The sequence below is a fragment of the Vipera berus genome, assembly GCF_964194415.1.
Source record: "Vipera berus genome assembly, chromosome: 3".
NCBI lineage: Eukaryota > Metazoa > Chordata > Lepidosauria > Squamata > Viperidae > Vipera > Vipera berus.
In genome coordinates this window covers 16,536,010-16,545,981 of record NC_138204.1, presented here as the reverse complement: position 1 = coordinate 16,545,981, position 9,972 = coordinate 16,536,010, and positions in this window count along the sequence as shown.

Below are 9,972 nucleotides of genomic sequence, written 5' to 3'. Positions count from 1 at the left end.
CCAAGGGATCTGCCTCTTCCATCTATTTTGACTTTCTACAAGGCTTTGAGGTTTGGAATGGCTGTTTGGAATACTTCTATGGTCCAAGGACACCAGATGGAAGGCAGCTCCCCTTTCCCTAGGTCTGTGATGGAGCCAGCTTGGAAATGAGGAAAGATCACATGATGGATTAAAAATAAAATTAAAAAAAACACATTTTTTTATGGTTTCCACAACCCAGGGCTTTGAATCCAGGCAAAAAGTTTCTTCAGAAAGAGGCATGCTTGATTCTTAGTGGCACAGAACTGAACATCACCACATTACTTCACTTTGAATGGCTTCACTTTCCTCCATGTAAAGAAACTTTGATTTTCTGTTCATAGATGTTTACCAAGAAGATGTTGTGTGTTTCATGACATTTTCATGTAAATGATGCATCTTATGCAATTGGTTGCAACCCATTTCCATGATGACATTGTGAACTACAATAGATTGTTTGTCTCTTCTGCTTCCGCCCCTACAGATCCCAGTATTGTCTAAAGAAGAACATTTCCACATAAATGTTGCTAGTCTTACTTCTTTCTATGCATGTCTCATTAGTGATGGTTTAATGTACCAATAAAGGAGAGCATTTGCAGCTCAGGGTTGAAATGAGGGATCCTTGGTGCTCTCTGAACTTAGTTGTTTTCTTGCAGATGTTTCATTACCCAAACTAGGTATCATCATCAAGGCTAGTAAGGATTTGCACTCAGTTTATATTCTACTGGCTTGCCCTGTCAGTGTTGGTGGGGGTGATTGCTGTGTAGAAGCTGGGAGATGTAGTGATGCAAGAATATTCTTCAATAGAAAAAAGAGACCTCCCACAACTATTGTAAAACTTCAGCTGGATTTACATGCCAAAGCAGGAGATGGTGTAATTCAGAAAAGTAAATTCAAAATCAATTAGTTGCAGTTTCCAATAAACAAAACCAAAGTGAAAAATAAACCAACTTAGTTCCCCAACAATATCCTGAGAGCAGTTGGGTCTTGTGCTGATCCCATAGTGGGTCAAAGCTTTCTGGAAGTGGTTTGAAGACAAGACAATGACCATGGAAAATATGAAGAAAGTACAGTAGTTGGTGACAATGAAACTTGTGGAGATTTATTTATTAAATACTTATCTTGCCTTTTTTATTTCGTAAGTATCTCAAGGTGGCAAACACACATAGTATTCCTTTCTTCTCTTATTTTCCCCACAACACTCCTGTTAATTAGGTTAGGCTGAGGCAGAGTGACTGGTCCAAAGTCATCCAGCCAGGCTAAAACTCAGTGTCCTGGTTACATGATCAAAATTCACTGTTTGTGTATTTAGGATGTTTGCAGCATTCTGGGATCATGTGATCACCATTTGTGACTTTGCCAGTCAGCTTCCAACAATGGGAGAAGCTGGATCCATGTAACAACCACACAGTTCATTTAGTAGCCATGATGGAAAGGCATGACTCACTTAATGCCTTGGCTTAGTCAGAGAAATTCAAATCCCAATTGTGGTCATGAGTCAAAGACTACCTGTATTTGTCAGCTCTTGAATAAAGGAACACATAGAGGTGTATGGCTGTGTTGTAAGGAGTTGAGGTTGGGGAATTATTATATTAGTAAGTTGCACGTCTCTGACCTGGAACAGAGATGTCTCCATCTTGAGGAACCAGAAGAACATTTGGTCTGGCTGACAATAATGTTGAAGCAAGATCTTCATCATCTTCTTGGAAAATGAAAATTTACTTTGCATTCTTTGGGTTATGTTCGACCACATATAACTATAGAAGCTTCCATGCTACCATTGTGTCAAGTTCCTATTTCCCCGGAAGGTTTAACAATGATTTCTGCATGGGTACATGTGACACCCCAGTCTATATACAAAGAGTTGGTATCATATTGACACATGACTGCTTTCCATCACTTGACCCTCCTTATAGTAGATGTCTCTGCTGTCCTAACTGAAGGAGATTTGCAATCCATATATTTACAAGTGTCATTCTGTTTAGCTCTATGGGCCCCTCATACTGTAAGCAGAGATTACGTATACTGAACTCAACAAGCTACAAATGAGCCAAGTGCATTTCAAATTAGTATGACTTGATGCGAATTTAGCCTAGGTGGTTATTTTGTGGTTCAGTGTATTGTGCAAACCAAGAAAAGTGGGTTGAGCTGTGCAAAGATAACCATGATGCCTAGAACAGATGCTCTCCAGGCATGTTATTCTTTTGCAGTTATGGGGGAAATATTTTATCGTGTTGTTTTTGCCACTTAAAGTGGGTGAACCTGCCCAACTTTTTGCAGGTTCCAACTTGATTGCTCAAGCATTAGTAAGAGGTAAAGAAAAAACAGCAGTAGGTGGAACTAACTGGCTGGCTCTGAGCCACTTCTGCTCCCTAACTTTTCTTGTAGGACAGTGCAATAAGGAGAAGAGAAAAAAAAGGGGGGGAATGGCCTGGTGAAGAGATTAAGATCTCTAGAATTTGTGAAAGAATAGTGTATGTCTCTAAAAAAGAAAGCAGCCTTAAAAAAGAACCGAGAACTCATGTAACCTTAAACGAGTGATGAAACTCTTACCTATAACAGAAGTAACAGGAAGAGACTTCAGTCTACCAGCATCTTTGGGGCAAAGAATTGTCTATTAGCACAGTGCAACATTCATGCAACCACACCTCTATGCTTCCATCCACCTTTCAACTAGTAAATTCAACTCCTACAAAGCATGATTAATAAATTAATCATAAAGTTCTACTCCCAGCCACTCCATAAAATATTAGGACGGCTGACTGTTCAGATTAAAAATTATAGCTCCACTGCCCCCATGCAGGTAATAACCATCATTCCCCAAAATGATGAGGAGCACAGTAAGAAGAAAATGTGATATCATAGAACTCTAGACCCCACATCTGGGTGTTATCTTCATTAAGACCAATGAAAATCACATAAAAAGGAGGATAAGCTCCCAGGTTCTCCAGAAATCTTTGTCAGATGTTAGCCCCCCCCTTTCCCCCCCAAATCACTCAAACCTCGGGGATAAGGGATGGAAAAGAAGAAAGGAAGACTAAAATAGGGCCAGATGTTTAAGTCATGAGATCTATGGTTCCCAAACAATCCCAAGAAGGATTTTATGAAGTGACTGCTGAGGAATTTGGCTATCTGATTATAGCCCTTCTTGAGAGATAAGGAAAGATTCTTCTTGAACCCTGAAAAATGGAAAGAATATACATCCCCAGTCTTTCTCTTGCCACAGGCAGTACGGACAGGCGCTTTAGCTGAGTAGAAAGAAAATATATATATATAGATGACCCTTCTCAGATCAACAAGATCGGAAAGCAGTATCTGTTGGCAGTCCAGGTAAGAGTCAACCAAGCCAAAGAATGTAGCATTACCTATGGTAGTTGTTGGAATAAACCCTCAAAATGTATAGACTAGCCAAAGATTTAAATTTAGTAATTTCTTGCCCAATACCAACTTTACTTAATCTGATGATTTCTGTCCTTCAATCTCTCTTTTTTCTAGTATGTGTGGCACAACAGCACATTGATCGGACGAATAGGGATCAGGCTGAGAAGAACCCTGCTTTCCTATTCTTGCAGCTCTCCAGATGAGAATGAAATTATTGGTTTTATCCTCTGTTACATCCCCAACCAACAAAGGAAGGAAAAAAAACCACCTTTCCGTTCCATTTTTTTTTTGTTCTGGAAAAGGGCATTTTAAGTAGTCACTTCTTCACCGTCTCTTTCAAACATTCTAATGGTAACACCAGAAAATGAACTTCCTATGAAGTTCTTTTTTCCACTGTTGAGTGGAAGTGTACCTCCATTCATTTTTGAATTGGCAAAAACCATACTGGCATAACATTTGTTGTTCCATTGCTAGCCTCTCTCTGCTCCTGTTGCCTCTCTTTTTCAGTTGTTGCAGTCAACCTGACATTTCTCCCATTTCCATGAGGTGTCCCACTTGATGGTGTTGAAATAAGTGGGGAATTATCGCATTAATATTACAGGTAGTCCTCAACTTACAACCACAATGGAGGCCAAAATTTATGTTGTTAAGTGAAAAATTTGTTACATGGGTTTTGCCCCCTTTTATCACTTTCCTTGCCCCATTTGTTAAGCGAATCACTGCGGTTCTTAGGTTAGTAACATGGTTATTAAGTGAATCTGGTTTCCCCATTGACTTTGCTTGTCAGAAGCACAAAAGCTGATCACTTGATCCCAGGACACTGCAACCATCATGTTCTGTACCAGCCTGCTACCGGCCCTGCAGCAAAAGCAGGGACAACCCCTTTACAAACGGCACGAGGCTGGAATAAAGCCTGCCAAATTTATTCACATAAAACAGAGCAAGACAAGACACCAACCATGAAACAGGAGCTAAGAAACAGGAACTATCCAAGCGGTTGCCTTCAGCAAACCAGCCCTCCCACACATTCCCCTTAAATACAGTTCAGGGCGTGGCCTCTCTCTGCCTCCTTCCGAGGTGCCCCATTGCCTTCCTCTGTTTACTCCTGATTGACTTCCTCCTGTGTCGGGCGTCCTTGAACAGGGCCAGCTGTGGGTCATCTTCATCCATGCTGTCAGGCTCACACAGCTGGGTCTCCGTCGTGACCAAGTGGGAGGGGCCCGGATGAGGGCTCTGCAGAGCCTCAAGGCCATCATCAGCAAGCTCTTCAACACCCCCCTCCTCCTCCTCTGAGTCGTCTGACCCAACTGCTGAACCCACAGGGTGACCCTGAATCACAACACATCATAAATGTGAGTCAGTTGTCAAGCATCTGAACATCAGCCATGTGACCATGGGGATGCTGCAATGGTGATAAGTGTGAAAAATGGTCATAAGTCACTTTTTCCAGCGCTGTTGTAACTTTGAACGATCACTAAATGAGCTGTTGTAAGTCGGGGACTACCTGTACTTAATATTAGAATTAAGGATAACTTAATCCTTAATGGATTTAAGTCAAGATGAAGTTAACTTTATGCTATGCTTAGATGTAACAGAAGATATGCCCTAAATATGACTGACTAGATGCAAGAGAAATATAACCAACCATAGGTTTCATACCATAGATGGATGTATTTTATGTACATGGGCAAGGTTATTTGCATATCTATCAGTAGAATATGTGAATGTGACCTGGATGTTGCTAATACCTGGATCACATATACTGAAGAAAAAATGACTAATGCCTCCCTCCCTTTTCTCTGATTATGATCCAAGGACAAGCTATTAGCATACTATACATTTCTTTGTTCTCACAAATAACAGCTACTGTGTTCTTTCCCAGTCTGGTTTTCTTCATTATACATGCAAAACAGCTGAGAATTCTGGGAATTATAAAGCCAACCACTGAGGTCTATAACTGCAGGGCACAAAGCTGGACTTGACTGTGCTCCTGTATTAGGAAAGGAAGACATCTCATAGAACGAATTTCAGAGACTTTTTCTGTTGATAATTATGGAAACTGCTAGACAGCCCTCAAAAAACTTCATTACACTCAAATGGGCATGCTTCTCAACACTAATGGATGCCTTTCCTACGTGATAGCAAAACTAGATTTTCTGTGAAGTAGGTATTTGTGGGTCTCTTTTAAAATATTACTCCAGGCTAGATGGCGAAGGGATGTGTAAATCTCTTTCTATTGAAGGATATATTAAACTGCTGTGTGCAAACTAGTGAGTGAACAAAAGTTAGAAGTGGGTGTTGCGAGAGCCAAATAAAAGGTGGCATGTTCATTCTGTCTCCTAAATATCTCTTTTTCTTTGTAGCATCTTTTACTCCTTTCCGAGATGTTCTCTTCTCCAACTGGATTTCCAAGTGAAGAATGTGGAAGAGAAGAGACCCCTGTTTAGAGGTGTGCAATTGCCATTTGAAATTAGGGTGGAAGACACTACTGGTCTCAAGGTTTACCAGTTAACCATCACACTCTATGGCAAAATATCCCCTGACATGTCCCTTGTCAAGCAGTTTGTAGAGTGACAAACCCGGGAAATCTAGAAATGCAGATTTTTATCTAATGATAACCAGAGATCATAGGAGATGCTACACTTATTTGGTTGCCTTTAGACTCTGTTCTCTTGTGTCTGAGGGTTGCTGTGAAGCTAAAATGTCACCCTGGGTTGCTTGAAGGTAAGGTGGGACACAAATTCAGTACAACAAAAAAGCCATCACTCAAGCAAGATGGCTCAAAATTCGATAGTGTGAAGATTCTAAAGGTGGCAATTAAAGCAGGAATGAACTAATTAAAAATCATGGGAATTGCTTTAATTTGTACTCATCCCAGAATGCAACACAGCAGAATGTGCGAGACTTTAGCAATTTATAATTGCAGCACATTTTTTTTTAGTTTTGTGGGAAAGAGGAGAAAGAAGAAGAAAGAGAAGGAGACAATATTTTGCAATACAGCAAACAGGCCTAAACCTGTGAAACTAAATGGTGGAAACTGTTTGTGATGATTACTGTCTCTTAATTGATTACACACAAACAGGTGTGACTAAGGACAGCGGGGGGGGGGGAGGGAATTGACAATTCCAGGGTGAAAGAATAGACTTTTTCTTTTAAGGTAATTTGAAGTATCCTCTCACAAATCTCTGTCAAGAGACTTTGAGATGGGTGGAAAGCTGCCTCTCATAAGATGAGGATTATGGGAACGTTTATGTTTTTTGTATTAAGACTTCCCTGAAATATTTTGGGTACGTGTGATGCATTCATTCAAGAAAAAAACACCACTCGCTTCTCTCTAATTCTCTTCTTCCAATGTCTTTTCTCTAGTACAGGGGTGTCAAACTCAATTTCATTGAGGGCCGCATCAGCTTTGCGGTTGCCCTCAGGGGGCCGGGTGGGTATGGCCAGGGTGGGCGTGGCCTACTGGGTGGGTGTGGTTAGAGTGTGTATGGCCTACTGGGTGGGCGTGGCCAGCTCTACATCATTCGCATCAAGGGTGCCTATGGGGGCCTGGGCAGGAGTGGGACAGATCTGAGGGTCTCTGGCAGAAGGAGGGTCTCTGGGCCAGGGCCAAGGCAGTGGGGGCCGTTCCCTCACTGTTTCCAGGATGGCTTCGCGGGCCACATGAAACCACTTCGCGGGCCAGATCTGGCCCCCGGGCCTTGTGTTTGACATGTCTGCTCTAGTAACATTAAGATAAAGTAAATACTAAAGCTTGAAGGTGTGCAAAACAGTTGTGATTACAGTTACCAAGAGAACATGCAATGAACATTCATGTGTCAATAAACATGTTAGACTTTACCACAAATCTTTTAGCTAGTTTTGCTGCAGCAGATCCACATGCCAGTTTGTTTTGAGAAAGGGTGAATAATGTAATGGAATGTGGGGCTCACCTTGAGGAAAGAGGGGAAGAGATTCTGCCTGGAAAACAATCAGAAAACAGAGGCTCTTTTATGACTCATGGACTTGGCTGACTCAGGAATTCTGGGAGTTGAAGTCCATGAGTCATAAAAGAGCCAAGGTTGCCTACCCCTGCCCTAGTGGCTTAACAGTTAGAGAAACCTGGGAAGGACTAGAGGCCTAATGTATAAGACAGTTAAATATGGCATGGGAAATTTGTACCTTCAGACTTGATATCAGCCCTCCCAGGTAAACTAAAGAGGAAACATGACACAATGAGCCAATTCTTCCTTATTGTAAGACTACATTAAAAGGATGTTGCAAATCTGAAGATACAACTTCCTGTCACCACTTTGAACTTCTAGGTTTCTTCCTCTAACCGTTAAGCCACTGGGAGCTCCCCCTTTCTTTGTCGGATTATTTTCTAGGGATCTCTCTTCCTGTCAGGACCCACTTCAAATCCACCTCTTAAGAAAGCAGAACTCTTGGAAGCAAATTCTTCTGACAGGGACTTTTATTAAGAGTAGTTGACAGCAGGCATAATAGACAGGATCTGAGATTTCCTGCTTAGAACAATAGATTAAGGTATCCCCAAGCAAGACTCCACCCCATAGTCTGCCCGGCCAGTATGAGATGGCCAATCCCCAGGTGTTAGGTCCATCATGGGAAAAGGGGAGATAACATTGGCCTGTCTCCAGTTCACGCAGCGATTGTTGGCAGCTCTTCACAACTTCCTCTGAGCACGTAGAAATAAACCAGGCACTGAGGATACATTCCTTATTCCCTCCCTTGTTCTACCTGACAGTTTAGGGAGATAAAGTTCAGAGAGAGATATAACACAGGAAGCAAATTGTTACATTGTAGCGAATAGAGGATGCAGAGGTAATAAAAGAAAGCAAGACATTGTAGCAAATAGAGGAACTAGAGGCAATAAACCCGCAGGCACATCCCCCCTCCCCTTTGGGAGTCAAAGGGGACAGATAGAAATGAAATAGGAACGGGTTCTGACACTTCCCCTCCTTCCTCAAGGTCATCCACACATTCTACTGCAATGACTTCAGCTTAGCTAAAATGACAATGAAACAATTTGATATTCTTAAACCTTTCACATTCTTGAACACACATTGAAAAAGTATGAAGAAGCCATTGTTTGAAGCCAGTTATTGGTAGGATAGTTTTCACCAAAGCCTAAAATAATAATAATAATAAAAAAACTTGAATAATTCATATGTGCCTCAATCAACTCTTGGCAACCATTTAGGTAGATCTTCTCCATGATCATCTATCCCCACCATGTCCTTCAGGTCTTCCAATGGTGTACCTATCAATGCTGTAATTGTCCATCCACCTTACTTCTCTTTTTCTCTTTCTTTCCACCTTTTCCAGCATTACAGACTTCTCAAGAGAGATAGGATCTTAATAGGCTTGAACACTGGGCCCTATCCAACCAAATGCAATTCAGGGGTGAGAAAAGTAAGGTTTTACACTTAGGCAAGAAAAACCAAATGCACAGGTATAGAATAGATAGTACCTGGCTCAACAGCAGTAATGGTGACAGGGATCTAGGAGTCCCAGTGTATAATATAGCTGCCCCAAAAGCCAATGAAAATCTAGGCTGCGTCAACAAAAGTATCAAGATCACACAAAGGACAATTAATCAGTGGAATGGCTTGCCTCCAGAAGTTGTGGATGCTCCATCACTGGAGTTTTTAAGAAGAGATTGGACAGGCGGAATGAGGAGAGGGTCTCCTGCTTGAATAGGGGGTTGGATCCGACCTCCAATGTTCCTTCCAACCCTGTTATTCTGTATTCCGTTTTATGGGAACCTGGCCATTGTTTTAACACATGTTGTAAGAAGGAAATTCTAATATGGTCGATTTCTTTAGGCAAGATATTTATATAAATATAACAACCGTGTTTTGAAAATCTGCGACTAGTTTTTACCATGTTATACAAACCCAGTCACTGAGTCCAAAAGGAGTTCATCTCAGATGTGTATGAGATTTCAACTATGTACTCTTTCTTGATGGATCTTCTGAAAATCCAAATCCAAACTGATTGCAAATTGGAAGAATGGAACTAAAGACAAGGAAACAAAAGAGAGAATTGTATCTTCTATCCCCTTAGTAGTACAGTATATTATTTGATTATAGTATTTCTATTTGGTTATAGGCAATGGGAAATAATATATTTAGATTGGCTCTAAATCTGTTTACATTGGCTTCTTTTGTTTGGGAAGCATTTCAGATCTAAGGCTTTTCTTGTGCTACCTATTGCCAAAACCGCACCATCCTGTCTTCTGAGGATTACTGAAGACAAGAAAGCCAGTCTTGTCTTAGGGATTGGTGAGAAATACAAGATAAATCTTAAACTACCACTTCCAAAAATCTGAACTCTATCTCCAATTCTTAAAGTACAAATCAGAAAAACCCTATGTTCCTTAAGGAACTATCTTAAGGGCTATAGCAAATTTACACAGGTTTTCGTAGGATAAGGAATCTCTGCTGAGGAAGTGATATCCTCTGTCATCCTCCTAAGATATTTGCATGCTGGAATATGCATTGCTTCTTTGCAGTATAATTATAAATGTGGTTGATTTCAAGTAACTAGTGAACACATATTAACTCTTGTCCT